The sequence below is a fragment of the Perna viridis genome, chromosome 6 (assembly GCF_037379345.1).
Source record: "Perna viridis isolate PV_CMFRI_1.1 ecotype Kerala chromosome 6, ASM3737934v1, whole genome shotgun sequence".
Lineage (NCBI taxonomy): Eukaryota > Metazoa > Mollusca > Bivalvia > Mytilida > Mytilidae > Perna > Perna viridis.
This window is the reverse complement of record NC_142450.1, coordinates 4,803,866-4,825,366: the sequence shown is the minus strand read 5'-3', so window position 1 is coordinate 4,825,366 and position 21,501 is coordinate 4,803,866. Positions and strand designations below refer to the sequence as shown.

Here is a 21,501-nt window from a genome sequence, read left to right as displayed (position 1 = left end):
AACGTATTAAAAGACGACGTTCGAATGCGTTTAAAATGATATGCGAGTGCTTTAAGCCATATGTTTTAAGCCCACGGTATGTACAGTAGCACACACAGCAGCGTCTACAATAAAGTAAATGGCAAGCACAGGCAAAAGTGAGTTCTAAATGAAAAACAAGAAATACAGAAACCTAGAACGAGATACCAAAATAGAAAGACAAAACTCGGAGATATCGATGTCTGAAGTAAATTATGAATCAATTTTCCAATCAGTCCATCCATCTGTCCACCAACCAACCGATTTGAAAGTGTCTTGAAATATCTTAAGATCTTTCATGCTAGAACAATATAAGAAGAAAAAATGGGTCAGTGTGTTCGTTTTTGGAATATAAGTATTGTGACGCGGTTTGTTGGTAGATTGTTTGTTTCGATCAACTCCGTGAGAATGCTTTTATTGTGTTGGGGAAAGCTCATGATGTCATAATTCGGACTGGTACCTGTTATCCTCGGCAGCTAAAATAATAATTCAAGAGAGTTGATGGTACCTGGCGTCCGAAACTTCCAACACTGCCCATTACATTGTATAAATGCCTGATGTTGAACCTGCCGTTCATATCCGCCCAAAAATACCAAATCTCAGTATCATACATGATTTTTCAATCTTTATTTGAGGACCAAAATGAAGACAGAATAAATGTTCTCCATTATTTCCGAGGTCACATGAGGTTAATTGAAGTTTGCCAAAGTGTGAAGTCAAATTTGGACATCACGCGACCTGATGAGCATCGCGTAACCTTTGTGAAGACATTTCACACATACACACACACAAAAAAAAAACAACAAAAAACAAAAAAAAAACAAAAAACAATAAAAAACAAAAAAAAAACAAAAACCAAAAACAATTAAAAAATAAAATAAATCAAAACAAATCGTCAAGGTGATGTATGATACATAATCGAAGATAAAGATAATTTTTTTTATAGAATGTGAATCATGACTAAGGTGAATAAAACAATCATCAGAAGTCCTGACTTCTATATTTGAAGATAGATCATTAACCTCTTTAACGTTTGTTTTGAAATATAAGAACTTAATTGGTGTTATTTCGTATCATAATATAAGCATTAAATTTTGAAAGTTTGGCGGAAAAAGGATTTCTCTATAGATTTTCCTTAGGTTTGTCTGAGTAGGCTGTATCTATTACAACAATGAGGAAATAACAAGGATTTCATAAAAAAACCTTTCCAAATACCTTTTTAAGATATGTTAATTGAAATTATGAAAAGAAAAAATGAGGGTCACTGGGCGAAACAATTCAATGCTATGAAATGGATGAAACCGGAGGTGTCCGAAAATCATGCAAAAATTTACTGAAAATGACCCGCAAACCGCACACAGTTGACCTAATCATGCTAGATAACCAAGAAAAATTGCTTATCCGTGACCATTTCGCACCCCGGTCCATGCAGAAAACCTTGCTTCGGCCCTGAAGTGTATTGCATTCTGGAATTGTCATTGTTCATGGCCTTCCTCATTGATCAAATCGTATTTTACGAGGACGACATTGTTTACGAGGACGGAAGTTGAATTGGTTCATTAGATAAGGGGTATACCCTGTTGCACTTTCAGAGAGTTTTGTTTTAAAGTTGTATATATACTTGTTGTCAAGTCTAGTGAAACAACGGTCTCAAAATTTACATTGATAATTGTCTTGACAATGAAAAAGACACATTACCGATCTCAAATTTAATCTACAAAGGCCAGAGCAATGCTTGATTCCACAAACAATATAAATAATAGACCTGTCAAACAAAAATACAATAAACAATCACAATCGTATTCTCTCGAAAGAACGAAAGAAAAAAAGCTAAGTCATGATTCCATACACAGAACTTGGCAATTATCGAAACCAAATCCTACGAAGAGGATTGACCCGACCAGCGAAAGCAAAAGCTATGTTTGATAGCCTAGCTGTCCGAGCGGTCTAGGGCGCTTGACTTTGTGCAGGCGGGGTTGCAATAGGTGTCACAGCGGTACGAGTTCGAGTCCCGCGGCTGGAACGACCAAAAATTTGCATCGCAAATTTAACAGTTCTAACATCGATTCAGACCTTTCTATATATATATATATAAATATATAGAAGGGTCTGAAAAATTCCCAACGATGTTAGAACTGTCAAATTTGCGAAGCAAATTTTTGGTCGTTCCCTCCGCGGGACTCGAACTCGTACCGCTGTGACATCTACGGCAACACCGCCTGCACTAAGTCCAGCGCCCTAGACCACTCGGCCAGCTTGACTATATAAATTTATCTTTCGCTGGCCGGGTCATTCCTCCTCATAGGAATAGTCTAGGGCTGTAACTTAGTACACGATGTATGGTAGTACGGGACAGTTCATCTAGGTGTTATTATGTAGGATAGAGGATCAAATTAATGATGCATGTCACAACAAATCAATATTATACAACGTCTCAGAATGTGACGACTCTATTCGCTACACTGCTTCGTAAATTTGACAGTTCTAACATCGTTGGGAATTTTTCAGACCCTTGTATAAGTTTACGTTATCTTCCTTGTATCAATTTGATCCGATGGAGCAGTGTAGCGAATAGAGTCGTCACATTCTGAGACGTATATTAAATACGGTTTTTCTCAAAGATTCAAATGGAAATTTTCTGGAATTAACGAAAGAAATAGTCATTTGCAATGAGCATTACAAGGATATAAATATAGCAAGAGTGCCCTAAAGGCAGAACAGTCATTTAAAATCAAATGGCTGAAAGCCAAACCTACTTTTTAACAACGAATAAGTTTTGTTCGCTAAGTTGAAAAACATTGAAATGTCTTTTAAAGTGACAAATACATGGTAGTCATATTTCGATCTAATTAAAACTGATCGATTGATAGGTTTGACTGACCCAAAAAGTTAACAGAAATATCTGGTTTGAAATCTTAAGTTTCGCATGAGACCAAAAATAGATAGATATGTGGTTAGCCTTCAACGAATTCCATATTTTCAAAACAACACAATTATCTGGTAGTTAATTCTGTTTTTCTTCATTTCGTGCTTATAAATAAACTTTCGAAATACCAACAGCTATTTTTAGTCCGACCTTTTGTATGAAGTATTAAACATGTGCAGATGAAATTGGCAAGTAATTATTGCTTGTAACTTGGATTGTACTTTAGTCTTCTATATGAATCTACAGCGAAAAGGTGCTTCGTTACACAGTCTTAAATTTTGCTTTTTTATAAGGAGACGAATATTTAGATTTAAAAAGTCCGACCTGGCAATCTCTAAGGTCAAGTTTTCCTCAAAGGCTTAAATATCATGACTTATCAACTTTTACCTCAATCAAATACCGGGAAATTCTGATTGGCAAACAGATCACAAAGAACCCAAAACATTCGGTGTTTGATTATAATTAAGTCTTTTCTATTTGTTTCATATTCAAATGAAAACAATGAGCATGAGTTCATGAGCGTGTAAACATATAAAAACAGAAACTTTTTATTTTTTTCCCGAAGAAAAGTCACCTCGTTCATTGTTCAGCCATAGATGAACTTTGCACGGAATGGTAATATTTTTGTTTACCTTTAATATAATGACTAGATATTTAAATATGAGCTTGCAAAAATCATGGTTACAATGTAACTATTCTCAATGTCCGCCGCAAACTTATGACCGCTTTCTGATTCACGTATTACTCCGCTAGCTTGTGGCTTTGCTATAAATTATATGAAAACAAGTATTATAAAATCTTTAAAAAATGATAGCCGACGCAGTAAAATTTTGTCCTCTTTACCTAAAATTTTCTGCATTTATTCAAGGAAATAACACATTTCACGCAATTTTAATTTTCTATACAGTTTCTTTTTGTCTTTTCTATTTGGCCAATCGGGAAACAGAATTGTAATCAGGTGACTTGCGTTTCCATAGTAAGCGTCTTTAAGGTCAAAGAGTGAAAAGCGATACTATACCGACTGAGTCAGAAAAACATTCACAAGGCATGAAGAATACACTGAACAAATCTGCCAAAATATTTCCGCTGTACTGTACTGTTTGCATAAAGAGGCGGGGTACAAGTACTAGATGTGGCAGAGGTGTAAAATAGCAATTCTAGTATGACGGACGTCTATATGAAGAAACTGTTCATATAAGAGTCGAAATAAATCACGGAAACTTCATTAATTATCATTGTTTTACCACGGGTTGGCCACTTACGTCGTTGTTAAACCCTCGCTATCACACAATTCGAAATAAATAGCCAGCCCGTGGTAAAATAATGATAAAAAAGAGTTTCCGTGATTTATTTCTTAATTTTAAAATTAGAAATGTCCACATTTTTTTGAGAGAAATAAACAAATTATCATTTTTGAAATTTTCCAAATGTAATATATTTATATTCCTGATAAAAACATTGCATTTTGCCTGATATTTTCAATATGATATAATAAAGTCGAATTTCCCAAAACACATACAAAATGTAATACCGCGTAAAACAAGCCGTTTTGCACCAGAAACACACATATAGGTACATGTATAACATTGTATGCGCGGTTGTACAAAGAAAAATCAAAGACTGAAGACTTCAAAATCGTTAATCGTCAAATGTTCCATGCCACTGATTTTAGCTTGCTTTCAACATCGGAATGGCACGAATGCAATATACTTTAAAATCAGGTGACTTCCGCTAGAATCTTGGTTCCCCTGATATGATTACTCTTTCGTAACCGTGATGATTCGCATGATTCAACTCAAAACAACTGGTTACAAGAATGTTTAAGTGCGGGTAAGTTTCTCTCAAATTTTTAGCGTTCTTTTGGTCGCATATGATATTGACCAGGGAACCAGATTAGAAACCAGAAAAAAAACAACTGGAAATGACTATTAGTTGATATATTTATTAATCGGGCCCTGAATATCTATATGACCTATTTTGTCAGTTTTTACGAGTCCCTGTTTTTGAATCGGAGACTGGGTAACGTTCAATGCTACCCGTTCATTTCATCTTTTAATATAAACTTATTTAAGCAAAACACACACGTAGAACACGTGTACGATATTTATGAGGTACATTTTGAACTCGTATGAAGCTAAACAGGGCACCGATCAGGTGCATAATGTGGAGTAGTAATATATGATTATGCAAATCATATGTGAATGTAAAGTACTGAAATTATGAGTGCAAGCTGTCAATAACAACATTAGCGATTTTGATAGTGGAGAGAATTAAGTACTTCTCCGTCTAAAAATAAGATTTTGCACACGAAGGAAAAAACAATTGCTTTATCGCATTTACCAAGTATTTATACCTGCTTACCTCTAGAAATGGGGGTAATACGGAACTAAAGTGTTTATACTATTTGTGACCGATGTCATCAATATATGTACTGTCAATAATAATTGACTACTCAAATTTGGTAAGTAATTGAAAATAATTTTAAAATTCTTTGAGAAAGATCATATTTCAATAGATTTGATCATGCTTGTTCAGTAAAATTATTCCTGCACGAATAATAAAACATAACTATAATAAGGGGTTTTATTGACAATGGAATATTGGTCTAAATATTAAAAACTGCCAATACAATACTATACACTAAACTGCGCCAATTCGGGAAATTACCGTCCAATATGGCATTCACCCGTCCAATACGTCATAATGGACTGGCTAAAATCCATATTGGCCTAGCATATTGGTAGTCAATATAGTTAGCCTCAGACCAATAACTAAGCCAATATGGAAAATGTTACGCAATAATATAGTATTGATGTATTGCCTTTTCTATATTGGCCCTGTAACATGCCCGAAGTATTAATAATGGCTTGCAACACCGAGGGCCATTACAGCCATCCGAGGCCATTATTAATACCAAGGGCATGTTACATGGCCAAAAACAAACTTGGCAATTTTTTACGTAAAAAACCGTGTTTTTAACGTGTGCATTTTGATCTGGAATCAAGCTTTTTAAAATGTCGTGTGAACTCTTTTGACAGAGCGCATAAGGTAGATCAAGGTGAGAAAAAAAAGAGAAAGAAATGTACTTTGAAGATTAATTTCCACTCTTGGATTCGTGCAAAACAAAGAGATTTGACTCATATTTGGTCTTTGAAAATCACTAAAACACGAAAGTCGCCTTTTTTCTTTATCATTTCTGTATAGAAAAGTATTTGTTCCCGCTTCGAGATTTCATTTTTGTTGCCTTTTCCAATACCCCCCCCCACCCCCAAGTCGTAAATTTAAAGCTCAAGATTAAACATACATATTCATTCAAAATACTTAGACCCAGTACCATTTTTCAGCAACTTTAAATATCCTAATTAATTGAATTATTAAGCCACTCTTAATTAAAGAAGTGTACGTCATTTTGATGTAGTTCATAATGGCCCTGTATTGATGTCCTGTTTTGAAATTCGTAATGTATGGCTGTGATTTCGTAATGACCGGCTGTAGGCACTTCCGGTTTCGTAATGACCAGTTGTCGAAATTATCGGTTCATAAAGGATGGGCATTGATATACATATTGTAGTAAGTCGGTTAATAATACTATAGTATTGGATGCATAAATCATGCAACTTAGACAAGCGTTAAAGAAAAAAAAAACACAAAAGACAAAAATTGCATGTTTTTTTTTTTTTTTTTTTTTTTTTTTTTTTTTTATATATAAATTTCAAGTAGAAGGTGAATCATGCATGTACACAGCCTACCGAATTCACTTAAATTTCTTACGCGGAAACATTCACAGACCACATATCCAGTCTTAGTTGGTCATTAGATAGTTGAGCAACTGATATTTTACATGAAACTATCGTAATTTGCAAGAATGGTCGTTGTTTGTTCGGTTGAAAACTGTGTGCGGAAAGAAATATATTGATGTAAAATTAAGTTCTATGTTGTCCCCCCCCCCAAAAAAAAAAAAATCGTTCGTCCGGTGGGGTTTTCTCCACCATGAATCACTTCTCCATTGGCAGTGTCTCAAATTTGCATATATTGATACTTAATGAAGAAAACTGTACACAGATGCAACGATCATCACTTTATCGATCGTCATGAAATTTTGACGAGACAAAAGGAAATTAATTCTTCATAATGAACAAGGTTACGGCCCTCTCTGTTACAAAAAAGAATGAAATAATTAAACTTATGTTAACAGTATGAGAATTGTTATAGTAACTTTTATCTCCAATGGCTTAGTTAGCCTCTCATCCAGTAAAGTCAGTTCCATGAAGGTATTGAAATATGAAAAGGCGAAAGGAAATGCACAGTTTGTTCCCCTGGGAATGCCAAATGTTTATTGAAATATGTTAACTACACTAGACAGTTTATCTGTTCACTTCGTCTTGCAAATTTTATTGTATTATCTTTTGAGTGTTTGTTTTCAACCTATGAAATCGTATAGTCTGTAATTATAGGATAATTAATTGGAAAGATGTCAATAACCAAAATATTATTCCGAGTGCCGATTCAGATTCAGATTCTTTTATTATCTAAACACCATTACAGTACAGAGAAGACAATACAGTTAATACATAAATATTCAGCGCATGACAATTGTGGAAACTATAATAAGATAACAGAAAAAAAGATTAAGTAAATAACATTTTAAGACATTTTGACAAATTTCAGATAGTGGCATTGTAGAGGACTAACCTTGAGAAACATTTTTAAATCAATTTCGATGAGTTTAACAAATTTACATAGGTTTCGTAATTCATGCTTGTTTTTTGTCTGAAACAGATCTTTAAATTTCAGAACATTCACTCGCTCTAAATATCTTTTGTTTAAAAATTGCTTCCCCGTGTCCGAAAAATGGAGACATTGGAAAATGACATGGAACTCATCTCCATGTTCTCCATTATTACATAAGGTACATAAACTTGAGTTATCAAAGTTTTGCCAAGTTGCTGTTTCGCTTGGTAGTCCATGGTTGCCTACTCTGAATCTACAAAGAGTAATAGCATCCTTTTCGTGTAAAATATCTAAATAGTTTTCGAATTCAAATTTTTCTTTAATCAATTTATAACAAAAGCATTTATTCGAGTTTTCTACGTCGGATCTCCATGTTTGTTGAAACTGGTCTTTTAATCGCAGACTAATAGATTTTGTAAACCACTCTGAATGAAAACCTTCCGCAAACTGAATGTGCCAAATGTTCCCAAACCCACAATTATCTAGAGTGTTTTTAATCATATTAACCCATGGAGATTCAAATATGTTTTGAATATATAGTTCATACATATATCTATAAAGTACATTTGAAAGTTTACTGGATTTGCCATTTACGAATCTAGACCAATATCCCATCATACGAGACTTAATTTGAACAGTTAAAGGGTAAGCACCGAGCTCACCATATATCATAACATTTGGCGTGCTCCTCTTTAAGTTAAGCAATAGCTTACAGAATTTCAAATGAACCCTCTCAATAATGTCTAAGTTAGTATGGCCCCATATCTCGCAACCATATAAAAGAATAGGTTTTACTATCTTGTCAAATAAGTCATATTGGTCTCGTATTGACAGGTTATGTAGTCTACCCTTCTTAAGAACATCATACATAACTATGGTAGCCTTTTTAACATTCATCTTTTTCGCTGATGTTAAACTGCCTGATCTTGAAAATAATTGACCGAGGTATGAAAATTCTTTAACAATTTCAATCGCATTACCGTTATATGAAAAATGTGTATTTCTAGGTATGCGACCTGAAGAAAAAATGACTACTTTTGTTTTATTAGTATTAACATACAGTTTCCATTGAGTGCAATATTCATAAAATTTATCAATTTGAAACTGTAAATCTTCTTTTGTCTCTGCTAATAACACTGTGTCATCAGCATATAAAAGTAAAAATAGTTTGATAAATATGTTGAGTTGATCACCTATCTCATCAGATAGGCTGTTCAACCCCCTAACATCAGTCTCTACGAAGAATTGTTCTAAATCATTTAAAAATAAGGCAAATAAGAAAGGAGATAAATTTTCTCCCTGTCTAACACCAATATTACATTCAAAGTATTCAGACATACTACCATTGTATAAAATTCTCGACTTAATACTACTATACATGTTGAAAATAATATTATACATTTTACCATTTATATTGTTTAGTAACATTTTATTCCAGAGACCAAGACGCCAAACTTTATCGAAAGCTTTTTCAAAATCAATAAACAAAAAAAATAATTTCTTCCTCTTATATTGTCTTATCAGATCAATAAGGGAATTCAGAACAAATAAATTATCTATCGTTGAGTATCCTGGTCGAAACCCTCCCTGATTTTCACATATCAGGTTCACTTCTTCTGAAAATATGTTCAATCTATAGTTTAAGACAGAGGTAAACAATTTTCCAAAACAGCTTATAATAGTAATAGGCCTAAAATTCTTTGGATCGAATTGGTCTCCTTTGTTCTTATAGATTGGTATAATATTACCAAGAAGCCACTCATCGGGAACAATGCCACTATCAAAAATGATATTTAATAATCTAACATATACATTAGGCATGATAGAGAATGAATATTTCAAATATTCATTTACAATATTATCGTCACCTGACGATTTGTCATTTTTCAAGCGTTTTATAGCTTGTTCTATTTCTTCATAAGAAATAGTATGATTAATTTGTTCATTTACAACATCTACCTCGGGTAGATCAAAATCATCATTGTGTGGATTCATGTTAAGGGTTTTGAAAAAATCAAATAAACTTTCTATTTGAATATCTGGTGACTTTTTCTTTTTATAACCATTTATAATTTTCCAATACTCCTTTGGGTTTTTAGTTTTCAAATTATTTAATTTCCTTTTTAACTGCTGCCTGTGTAATTTTATATTAACATCCAAAGTGGATTTGTATTCTTTTTCTAGTCGCTTTGTTTGATTCTTCAAAGCCTCTGTTTTCATACTTCTAAATTGACGTTTTGAATGTTTATAACGCCTTCGAGCTAATTTACAATCAGTATTGAACCACGGTTTATCATTTTTCTTCTATTTATTTTGCTTATTAGAAGGAATATATGTTCCAAAGGTATTTTCGGCAGCATCTGTCAGAATTTCACCAACTTTCTGAACGAGCCCATTTATAATATTTTTGTCAATATTGTTCATGTTGACATTTTCTATTCCTTGCAAAATAATATCAATATTTTGAGTATTTAAATAATTTTGAAAGTCGCCAGCTTTTTCATTATCCCATCTCTTAGTTTTCTTGATCAGTGATACGTTTTCTTGCTCCATTTCATTTGGTTTACTAATACATTTCAAAACAAGATGGATAGGATTATGAACATCAGACAATAACTTACTAAAATCTAAAATTGAAAACTCATTTATAATGCTAAAAAATACTGGAGAGCAAACAACAAAATCTACAACACTAGTTCCTTTACAAGTAAAATTTCCAACATTTTTATCATCTCCAGCTCTACCGTTAACTATAAATAATGAGTTGTTTCTACAGAACTCTAGTAGGGAGTTACCAAAATTATTCCTTATTTTGACACAATTAGTTCTATCTAATGGTACATTCAATTCGTTCAGAATTTCTGAACCATTAGTTTGACTTTCTAACATGCCCGAGAACTCGTCATAAACAATTTCATTATAGTCGTTAGCCGAAGAACTTCTAGATTTAACGAAAGCGCGGAACTTGTTCAATTACTAGTTTAATCTTCAAGCGTGCTTGGCACCAGTGATTATATTTTGGTTATTCACTATCCTATTATTAATATATATTTTCTTCATATTTCATCGATATTTTCAATATGAATTTCAATTTTTGTGATTGGCGGATTGATATCAAAAGTTGTGACGTTTTGGCGGGACAGAGTACGAGAGTGAAATTACCGAATTTATTGCACAGTGTGAATTATCGAAATTTATTACATTGGGGAGGGGGGCATTCGATAAACTTCTGCTATCTATATAAATAATAATGCATTCTATAAGACATTGAAAGTCAAGTTACTTTATTATCTACTGTGCATGCGGAACGAATACAAATCCATTAAGTCGGCATGAATTGGGGTGCCTTTCCAAGAATAAATATTATGTAGAAATCTCATTGATTTCAAGCTTTAGTCCGACGAAAAGTTTGTATACAAACATTGTATGTCATATGTTACGATAGAGAATTCCCTTCTTTTAACATCTCGTGCAGGTAGTATATTGTTAATTTTTATAATAAAACGATACCCAGGTATTAAATATTTGCAAGGTCATACAATTTTCCGCGTTCTATCTGATATGGATTGTATCCCACGATTAAACACGAAACATGTCAATATTTATTTAAAAAATACACTAATCCAGAACGATTATTGTGATTTAAATGGGGGCAAAAAACATTTTTGACAGGATCACCGTTGAGGATCACGAAGTGATTGTTTTTCATGATTTAACACAAACAATTTTTCAACATTTTTTTTTCTAAAGGGGGTGGGGGGGGGTGGGGGTGCACCGCCCCATCCCTTGGATCCGCTACTGTTAATTGATAAACAAATAGTTTTACTTCGACGAAACGTTTGTATACAAAAATTGTATTCAAAGAAACTAGGTCAAGCATTACACTGAACTGTCCTTGATTCTGAAACCATTCGTGAGACTTATTTACATGGAGGATATTTTACGCGCAGCTACTCGATTTAACTGTGTGGTATACATATCTTTGCAGTTAGTCTGATTGACAACCGGTGATGTAATTCGGATATTTCTTAATTTTCATTTCATTTGAATTTCGAAGAAAGTAGATTTCCATGAAAATGGAAATAAAAAAGTTTGGAAAATATTGAGTAAACAGGCAGGCAAGCAACATTTAAATTGAATTAAAAAGACATTGAAAGTAAAACTGGCTTTCACACATTTCCTTCGTGTATCTTTATATACAAGTAAAGAAAGCACAACTAGCATAAATAAGTAAAATACAAAGAAACAAACAAAAAAACAAACAAAACTAAAATAAATAGATAAAATATCTTTAGAAACGTTCACTCTGCTGCAGAGATACCGATTTTTCATGCATGATTGAACAATAAAATAACGGAACACGAAACTTGGTAGAATAAATCAAAATGTCAGAATTTACATGTATATTATCTATTTTATTTTTCTCAGGCGCGGATCCAAGGACTGGCGTACTGGGCATACCCCCCTCCCACTCGGTTAGAAAACATATTTTACCACAAGTTTCACCCCATAATATTTCTTGTCTTGTTTTGCACAACATTTAATTCAATTGACGCCCCCCCCAACTCAAATCCTGGATCCGCCCGTTTTGTATATACTAATGTAGAGATTGGTTGTCCTCAAATGAGGATTAAGTCGGATGTATACAGTATACCATGTAGTATACCATGGTGATTTAAGTACCATTCTGTGAAAGAATCAGGCAAATGGGTGGCATGATTCTCAATTAGACCTTTTTTGCCTCCAATATTCAAAACATCAAGAAAACAACTGCAAAGCTATTTAAATTGATCCTGAACAGCATCAGTGACGTGGATATTTTTAACTGCTGATATAAATGGAAAAAGTGCTGGAAAGTTTTCCCGCCATTTTTCCATAGTGCATTTCAACTAAATCTTACCTATAAATATGTTAAACAGATAAAATCTTAACAAAATTTTGATTGTTATTTCTGGGGTTTGTCGGTTGTAAATATTAGGTTAATGCAATAAAATCTCTGTATTTTTCCCATCACGTACCACACCTTATACACATTTTGCCTGATTCTTAGCCGGAGAATTACTTAATAACGTAAATGACGGTCAAGTAAGGACATGCAGTTCTGAAGTCACTAACGAAACTGACAAAAACTAAAGGATTGTTTAGTCATCAAACCTAGCCTTCAGTACATACTGTGAACGATATCATTCTTAATAAAAACGGTACCACATTTTTATTAATGTTTGCATTTCGTTTCCTTTTCCTGTTAAAATTCGAGTTTCCAAAAGCATTATGAATATTTAAATGATAGCCTATGACCGATGTTATCAGTAAGTAAATTGTCATGTTGATTTATGCAGCAGGTGTACATGTAAATGCATCATAAGACCAACTTTTCTTGTAAATCTTGTGATACAAAATTGATCTAGGGATTAAACTAACGGGTATATGGAAGATACGATGCAAAAACGTGCCCTGGTTGAAATTTAGTATTCTTCATTAACATGCAGATGATAAAAGAAGGTGGTTATAGGGATTTGAGATTTTTGACGTCAGCCTTGTTAAGTTTGTGTGTCACTTGGAAAAAAAATAATCACCCAAAACTCCCCATTTTATATGAATCCTCCTTTCAAAATGTCAGAATCCGCACACGCTTAGTAAATGCATTGAATTATTCAGAGGATGTCCGTGTAAAGAACAGGCAAACCTAATGATATGGGTGGCACAACATAATTGTTTTTTTTTACAATGTAATGTTTCAATCATTTGTTTGTCAAGTAGTATAATTTTTTTTTCAATAATGGATGGCTTAGAAAATGGTTTTAATGTCCCCTAATAAAGCAACCAAATTTTGTACAAAATAAAGGGGATCACTTTCTTTTTTCAACGAATTACAACGCTTTCTCTATAATCATGTGTTTCTCGAATCAGATTGTACGTGTATGAATTGTCAGATTGCACTGGTTAGTTCTTTTCTCATGTTTTGGTTCACTCACTGTCCGATTTTACTGAGACTAGCACTAATGTAAGAACAAAGTGTACGATAGTCCATGGGGTTGGAGGGTCCACCGTGCACCCTCCGCAAAACTCATCAACTTCATGGTAATTTTAAGGACCTTTATACCTCCTATTACCGAATCAATGTGTCGCCCAAGAATATTCTGGGATTCTTTTCAGTATAAGCTTATATTTGTACCCCTCTGGGTAAAGAAACCAAGATTTTTGTGACTCAGTTGTTTGAGCGTCTATGCCTTCCTGGGACAGCATGTGTGAACAAACTAAACACATTTCAGTTGCGGTAACACTTAGGGTTTGGGGGTGAACGGAAAAAAAGGAACCCCTACCCCACCGAAAAATTACTTAAATTGACATATTTTCTTCATGTCAAAACCCCTAGAGTATTTACGCTTCAGTAATAAATGGCCTTTTACGTATTTTCTTTTTAATATTATTTAAATTGATGCTTCTGGTGTACTTTTGATGAATTTTGACGATTTTCGTAGTCAGAATTTATTAAAAAATGCAAAAACGGGATTTCGATTTGTTCGTAAATGAAAAACACTTATTGCTAATCTAAAACGTACTACATTTGGTGTCATTCGATAGATAATTTAATTTTCTACATAAATGAACCACGAAAATCTAATTTTCTAGAAAGAATTTTATATAAAAAAAAAATGTTAAAAAAATATACATCTACCCCTTGAACACTGGTCTCAGAATCAAACATAAGTCTCATTCACAGCATACTGACACCGCAGAACTCATATTTTAGGCATTCATAATTATGATTATGAAACACCCATCATATCTGATCAGGCCTTTAGACTTTCCTCTTGGGTTGACAATTACTATAAAACCGAAAAAGGGAAATTTTCAGAATTTCAGAATTTCTTCTTTATCACCCATTATTTTCATTTTTTTCAGAAAACAGTTGACAACACAAGCTTTTGTGTGATACAGTACATTAATACAGTGTCTTAGCTTTCAAATGAGCCCAAGTTATAAAAATTGAACTTTTCCAAATCAAAATAGGAGGAAAATTGCCACCCATACCCATGAAAAAAATGTTAATTTTTGGCATATAAACGGTGTACAATGGAATTGTTGGGTTCTATTGTTTTAATTATCGAAGTTTCCAACATATCTTCTTATTCCAGGCGAGTATTTTTATTTCAATGTGACAATAATGAGTTTTTCATAAAAAGAGAAATTTTCGGATTTTCATATTTGTTTCACATTTCACCAGTAATTGGCATATTTTAGATATACCGTAATTCAAACAAGCTTTTGTATATTGAAATACAATTATATAGTGCCTTAGTTTTCTAATGAGCCCGAGTAATAAATATTTGAACTTTTCCAACTAAGTGAAAAATTGCCACCCCACCCATGAAAAGAATACCTCAACATGAGCAAAAATGTTAGTTTTTAGCATGTAATCGATGTAAAAAAGACATGTTGGGTACTTGCAGTTACATATCGATGTATTCAACATACCTGCTCAATTCAGGCGCGTAATTTTCCGTTTCAAGGTGACAATTAGTTTTTCATAAAATGAGAAATTTTCGGAATTTCATATTTAAGATATTTTTTCATGGGTATGGGTGGCAATTTTTCACCTAGCTTGAATTGAAAAAGTTCATATTTCTTACTTAAATTCATTAGGAAGCTAACTATAATAATGTACTGTATCACAAAAAAGCTTGTTTAATCTATGATATTCTGGAAAAAAAAACAATAACGGGTAACCTAGAAAAAATCTGGAAATTTGCCTCTTTACGGTTTTACAGCAATTGTAACCCCAAATGTAAATGTAAGGTATCAGGGTACATGAAAATCATATTTTGGGGTTGACGAATGGAGATTCATCGGGGAGGGGGGGTATCTCAGCCCATGTGCTATAAACTGTTACACATAGAGATCGAGTAAATTAACGCTATATATAGTATTTATACATAAATGCATGGAATACTAAGTATAATATATATATGTATGTTTATGGGATTAATTTAATTTTATGAGTTCTTACTTAAAAATATACGTTTAAAGGTGTTCATTCATGTACTTATTCGTACACAATATGAAAATATGATCCAATTTGTAATTCATCAACAAAACAATGACTCAGAGAGTAGTGAGAAAAAAATGAAATCGATTTTATTACATAACATAGGGAACGTACCGTACTTATACATGATAACATAGCGTAATTTATCGTGATCTCTTTTTTAAACGAACTTAAAATAACTAAAAAGATTTTCAGAAATAAACTTCTGAATTTTCAATTACATATAAAACGAAAGCCCCCTTACACACACATACGCCTACGTGCGCGTTATTTAGAAAGTTCAAATATTGACTAGATTTTGTGTCGAGGTCATATACGTTTACTTTATAAAACAATATCAGAGAGTCTTTTATCTTTCAGGTTACGCGCCTGACTTTGAAAAGAAATACATTTGATAAGGCAATAAACACAGATGTTAAAACTGATAATAAATCCTGGCGTCCAAAATCCTCTTCAACGCTGAGATTTTGTCATTTCAAATATTTCATTCTTTAAGTTTTTTTTTTAAAATGCAAAAATGATCATAATAAACATACAAAAACGGGTAAAACGCTTTGTCGGGTGAACTTTTTTATCTAATTTAAATATTACATAATAATTTTGGTTTGAATTGTTTCAGGTCTTCTGATTGGTTAGTCCCGTTAATTTGTTCAAGTTGTTAAAAATTAGATATTATACTTTAATACTTCTTTTTGATAATTGCGATCATATAACGTTTTATTTTCCCTATGCTGTGTTTCTGTATGTTTTGCACTATCGCGTTCCCCATTGTAACAAATTCAACATTTTTATTAAGTAGCAGTCTTTCTAAAAAATCAGACAGGAGGTGCTTCATGCGTGTCAAAAAACCACCAAATTCACTTTTATTTCTTATTTAGAATCAGTTACAGACAACATAACCAGTCATAATTTTCCATTTGGGTATTGCCCTTTTGAGATAAAATTTATATAGATTGTACATGAAATTAGCACTTTGCAAGAGTTATTATTCTTGATTTTATTCGATTTGGTCGATTTTAGTGGGATATAAATGTAAGATTTTCTCAAAAGTACAGATCTGGATATGGAAATGACAACTGTTACGTAAAATATCGCATATGTAGATTGAAGAAAACATTGTTTTTTAGGTGTGTTTTTCTTCACCATGAATGACTTTAATATGGACAGTGTCTGTTTTTATGTGGACTGGTACTTAAGATGTAGAGAAATGATAGATTTACATTATCTACTAAGCCTCTAAGTCCATTTTTACAAATTCGAAAATGTCCTTAATTGATTTTGTACTTTGTATGAATCAGTTTTAATTTTCCTTTTTTTTACAAAACGTAAAAAACAAAATACAGATATACGTGTATGTACCTCGTCTTTGACACCGACAAATATACAGATGATGAAATCGTTACTTTGATAAACAATGAGACTATTCATTCTGAAGTGTTAATGTGTAACGAAGATAAGACTAATTGTACAGACACTCTTATTAAGCGTTTTTACATATTTTACATTATTTTGATTTCCGCTAGAATCTTGGTTCCCATGACTACAACAAAAGTAACATATGTTGGCATTAAAATCTTTTATTTCAGGTGTGGCAAAACTTTAATTGTCCGTAGGTCTGTGCTATCGTTACCTACCTCAAAGAGCTCGCAGTTTGGAACACTAAAGTAACAGCGGAGTCGTTATCTTACATTTATTTGACTTTCAACTTCAAATTGAAACGAGTGGACATTTGCATTGATTTCAATGACAAAAACGACGACTATGTTATCCCCAATGTCAATTTATCCCTTATGAAATGCAATGACAAGCTGCTACAGTTGTCTTTCAACTTATGTACATGGACACTTTGCTAGAAATTTCAATGTGCGACCATTTTCTTCTAAGTATTGATAGCGCCGCGACAATGATATGTTGTCCATGAATTGCGGCACTCACTTAAGATTGACCGACTTAAAGTGTTTCTAGATATAACAAATACACACACACACACACACCCCCAAAAAAAACAAAAAAAAAAAACAAAAAATATATATATATAAAAATAAAACAAAAACAAAAAATAAAACAATAAAACAAAACGAAAACAAACAAATACAAAAACGAACAAACAAACAACAGAAAAAAAAAAGAAAAAAAATAGTCATGATGTTTCTGGATTTTAGTTACGTTCGTGCTGTTTGTTTTACTGTAGTTTTGTGTTGTGTGACTCGTTTATTATCTGTTGTTTTGTTTTGTAGTAATACCATCATTGTTATTCCAAATCTCACTGAAATGTATATCTAGTTTTCCCTTATACTCATTAATTAGAGTCATTTAAAAGTAATCAAGGGAACCAAGGTTATAGCGGTAATCAAAAGAATGTAATCCAGGGACAAAGACCAGACATGGAAAACAGACATACACAACAAAGAACATAAAGTGACTAAATACATACATATAAAGTAACAAAAGCAAATGAGCAACTCGGACTCCACTAAAAACTGGGAGCATGGACCATGTGCACCGGTAGGGTAAGCGTCCTCTGCTTTTCTAGAAAACCCGCCGAGTTGCTCATAAAATGTCAAGTCCGGGGTAGACAAACGAGAAAAGGGAAACTATGACCCGTTGAATAAATCAGTTTTCATGGTGCAGATGGATACACCATAACGATCCACGAGTTCACGATGACGACCATAAAACTTCTGTAGCGATGACTTCAATCTTGTAGCAACATAACCCTGTTCCAGAAGCCTATTTGTTAGAGTTCTAACGCGATACAAAAAGTTTCGGCAAGCTCTGGCATAACGTATGAGTTGTGATATGAACACTCCATTCTTAAAAGTAGAGGTTGGTCCGTCTTTCTATTACAGTTTCTGTAATACCAGAGTTGAATGCTCTGGTGCAAATATCCTGGGGTGCAAGATCATTGCAAACAACAAAACACAACACATGTATAATAAAAGAAGAATTCATTACCAGTTTTGAGTATCTTTTCTGTTAAAATGTGAACAAAAACCACCAAATTGAAACTTCATGTTGAACTAGATGTTTTCACATGTAAAAAACTACATGATTAACCTACAAACATGACCATAAAAATATATGCAAAAAAAAACCAGCCCCAGAGGAAAAAAAATGTCAGCTCAAAGCCAACCATGGGTCTTCAACAAACGACAGGACAACCCTCACAACCACTGGGCAGGCTGCTACTTGCCCCAAGCAACATAATACACAAGTACAGCGATCAAAATAGTTGTCCCTGTATACGCTGTATTACGAAATACATCACGAGTCTAAGAAATTACTCACAGCTTAAAGTGTTTCCAGAAGATATCTGTAAGGATATGTAGCATGCTTGTAAAAAGTTATCTATTACTTGTGCAGTTCTTTAGTATCTTTGTAAATCATTTAGAATAAAATCACTTTTACCTCGAATATTATTCATGGGCGCAAACTTAGGTTATTGTAACAAATGACTGCAATCTGCCCTATTAAACCTCTTCAATGGTCACATTGTTTATTGTATTTGGTGTTCACAATACAACATAATTTGTTCAAACAAGTCATTTATATTAGAGACAAAATACGGTTTCTATTTTAATAAGACAATACACACATGTAAGTATGGAAATTTCCATTGTAGGTAAAATGAAATTTCCCAATGTACTAGAGTCATTTGCTGAAACCCACAGGGTCAAAGTTCAAAGTTCAATTAATTTAAGTCAAGAAAAACAATAATTCCTCGATAATATATTATGCACTCCCTCATAACGAGTCCTCACTACCTACAAAGGTTGATAAAATTTGATGCAGCAAACTTCTGAAGAGTTACAAGTACATGTACATATCTAAAGAGCAACCGACAGATAGACAGACGGACATAATAACTGAAATATGACTCCCTATCAATGTGGGGAGACATAAGATTTTATTTCCCATTCGCATGTCAATCATTTTTTTAAATTAATTATTATTTTTTTTAATCGAACGTGTATAACACAACTGATTTAGTATAAATACTTAGTGCAACATAAAACATGCCATCAACTATATTTTTGTTGTAAACAAGTGTTTATGGTAGCCTAGAAATGAAAAGAGAGAAATTGTTAAAAAGAGAAGGAATGATGGAGATTTTGAATTTTGAATAAAATTTTGTATAAACATTGTAACTTCGAAATAAATAAATGTAACATATTAGCACCTGAAGAATCTATCAAGATAAAAACTAAAAAAATTGCCAAAGTTAGTTAAATTTTTCTACACACTATATGTCAATCATTTTAAACAAAAGAGAATGTACATGTACATTATAACTAAAAATACATGTAAATCCTCGTAATGCAATTATAGATCTCAATATACCAGTGATGACATTGTACAGCCTAAAGATAATAAAATAAACAGTACAAGTATAATCATATGAAGTAATCATTTTAAACGGAAATTTCCACTATGTTTTTTAATGAAAGTCCCTGTGTAATTCGAGACATTAAGGTGGCATAGAACTCGAACATACATTTAAGTGTAAGTGGTAGTAAGAATCAGGCACAGTGAAAAAAATCAGAAACATACATGTCAAAACCCCACAGATCTGACAATGTAATATCACTGCAGGATACTTTCTCCATTTGAAAAGACCATTATTTAATCTCTGCATCGCTGGCTTTGTTCAGAAATATTTCGGCAGAATGTGAGGAAAATGAAATTTTTGACAGAGTTATCTGCTCTTGAAATGTACATTTTCAGTGCATTTCAAGGAAATTATAATTTACTCAATTTACCAAAATGATATGGAAAATATTGTCTTTTTTCCTTTATTCAGAAGGCGCAATTAGTTAAATAACACTGTCAAAATTATGTTTTTTTTTCAAACCATGTTTCACCCACTGCCTGATTCTTACAGAGACTGATACTTAACTATTTAATGAACATATTGTAATTTAATGCCAACACAAGTCACCCATTATACAATAGCTATTATACTTTTGCTTTATCAAGACCAGTCTTAAGGAAAAAAAACGTGCAGAATTATTACTGCATTAGGCGTATACTCAACCGAAATATAAGTCAAGGACTGTGTAGTTGTTTACATGTATGACACCCACTTTATGGCGGGAAACGTTGACTGAAATCCGGAACCTGCGTTATGAATCTGCATTTTTTTAAATTACTGTTTATATAAGTATTTAGTATGATGTCGTAAGTTTCGCTTTATTTGAATATTATTTTTTATCACTACATACGTTTTGGTCCTTCGCGTTTTGTGTCATGTTCGCAACCGCATCCCTGGTGCGAGGGTAGGGTGCTCACCTCGAAAGCGGGACATCTTGGTTTCAAATCATATTGAAGACTTACGAATTGGTAGTCATTACTTCTTCTCCAGGCGGATAGAGTGACGACTTAGTCTAGTTGACTCGGAGTCAGAATAAAGTGTCTGAGTGGGGTGGCATGCCTACATCAAGGCGTCTGTGAACTAGCACAATAAAACCGGATGCAAAGAAGGTTCTGTTCGATTGGACAATTGTTTTCCTCCTGAAATGCCTGAAATATTTGCCACAGGACGTTAGAAATAATCAATCAACCAATCAAACATTCCTTGTCTTCGTCTGTTTAGTGTCCCCTTTAGTGTTCCCGTTAGTGTTCCCGTTAGTGTTTTGCCTAAGGATTGCCCTTCGTTTAAGTTTAATATAACGGCATGAGGGTACATGCTCATCCTATGGTATATGTGAAAATGAATAGGGAATTTGGGGGGTGGGGTGGAATAAAGTTTCGGTTCGGTATAGATACTTTTCACTGT

General features: G+C 33.2%; 1 long non-coding RNA gene across 2 annotated transcripts in view; it reads right to left on the bottom strand.

Moving 5' to 3' along the window:
• Positions 1 to 21,501, bottom strand: part of LOC148613304 (uncharacterized) — a 53,826-nt gene extending 32,325 nt beyond the window's left edge. Inside the window, exon 1 of one of the 2 annotated variants that reach the window (XR_015923341.1) lies at positions 19,134 to 21,501. This is a non-coding gene — a long non-coding RNA (uncharacterized LOC148613304). Of the gene's footprint in view, positions 1 to 19,013 lie in introns of both variants that reach the window. The other variant, XR_015923340.1, reaches the window with a different exon arrangement.